This window comes from Peromyscus eremicus, chromosome 1, assembly GCF_949786415.1.
Source record: "Peromyscus eremicus chromosome 1, PerEre_H2_v1, whole genome shotgun sequence".
In the NCBI taxonomy this organism is placed as follows: Eukaryota; Metazoa; Chordata; class Mammalia; order Rodentia; family Cricetidae; genus Peromyscus; species Peromyscus eremicus.
This window is the reverse complement of record NC_081416.1, coordinates 20158344-20160153: the sequence shown is the minus strand read 5'-3', so window position 1 is coordinate 20160153 and position 1810 is coordinate 20158344.

Sequence of the window (1810 nt, the reverse complement as noted above, 5' to 3'; positions counted from 1 at the left end):
TCTACCTTAGGCCACTGCGCATACAGGTACTCAAATCATATGCATATATGCATGCACATACATATGTACACATGTATCCACACATCCATAGACATGCACACACATATACACACACAAGTACTCAAGTGTGTGTGCACACACACATACATACACATGTATCCACACATCCATAGAGATGCACACACATATACACACACAAGTACACACACGTACACACTTTCTTCTGGCTGCTTCTTGCTTGTGCTATGTTATGTGGTTCTGGGTTTCGGGGCTCCGCTCTACCCCAGAGCACAGACTTCTGCCTTCAGATTGATCCTGAGCTGGGCCACAGACTTTCTCCTGTGTGAGAACTTGGACTCCCTGGTCATGCAGCTCTAGAGATGCCACTTGCACACTGCAGGGACAAACCCTTTCTGCTGATAGATCGGCTCCAGGAGGCATGGTTGGGCTTCTCCCACCTCTGCCCCACAGCATGCCGGCAAGAGCAGGAACATGCGTCAAGCCTGCTGCAGGCCAGAATGGACTCCGAAGCCTTGCATCTGATCTCTAATTCGTGGGATTTCCCACGTGCTGGCTTGACCAGGTCATTGCGATGTACAGAGGAAAGCGTGCTCAGACCTGCCATGGCTGCAGTAACCACCTCATTGACCACAGCTGCAAATGGCAGCTAGGTCTTCACAGAGCTTTGGTATTTACATTGCGTCCTTCTCTCCCTGACCTTCACTCGTCTCCCATCCTCTCCCTCTTCCTGTGTGCATGCACATGTGGAGGCCAGAAGTCTGTGTGGAGTGTCTTCCTCTGTCACTCTCCACCTTGTTCAACATCAATCACTTGATTTTGTGTGTACGTGTGCCACGGTATGCTCATGGAGGACAGAGGACAACTTGTTGGAGTCAGTTCCTTCCTTCCACCATTCAGGTGCCAGGCCAGGCTTGGCCAGAGTCTCTACCCACTGGGCTATATCCCTGGCCTTCTACTTTTTGAGACAGGTTATCTCACTGAATCTTGAGCTTATTAATTTAGCTCGGCTTTTCTGGCTCAGGCCAGAAAGCCCCAGGGATCCGCCTGTTCCTACCTCCTCAGACTTGGGGTTATAGGCTTGCACCACTCTGCTGGCTTTTTACGTGGGCACTGTGGATCCAAACCCAGGTCCTCAGGCTTGAGTGGCAAGTGCTTACCCGAGCCATCTCCACGCCCACCTTCATGCATCTTGACTTGTGGATCTGCAGAAGGCTCTTTCCTCTCCTCTCAATGCTGTTTTCTTCTCTGTCTATTCAGACGAAATTAACATAAAGCCCACAAATCTTTAAATGTACCATATAATTTAGGAATTTTTCTATAAGTAGACATCCATGTGAACACCATCACGATTAGGATATGGAACATTTCCATCCCTCTGGAAGCTTCCTAAAGCCCCCTTCTCGACAGCTCCCAGCCCCTGCCTCCCATCAGCCCAGCTTGCCCCAGGAAATCTCACGTGGTGTGACATCACACCACGTGAGCCTCACTGCTTTCCTGACCAGTTTCAGACAGGCTTACATCATCATGGCCTCTCGATGGACCAGGCTCCTCTTGGCTGCCCATCACCAGTGACAGCGTTTCTGCTCTCTAAGATGGGCAGAACCCTTGGCTATGGCTCCCCTGGCAGAAGTACCGCCAAGGTAACCTGGTGGAACCTTTCCTCCAGGCGTGGCTGTGTGGCTCTGCCAGCTCTTGCCACTGCAGTTCTGGAGCTAGAACGGCTGGAAGCCTGTACCGAGGCCGCGAAGTGGCCTGACAGAGAACAAGTGGAGAGGGGGCTTAGGGACGA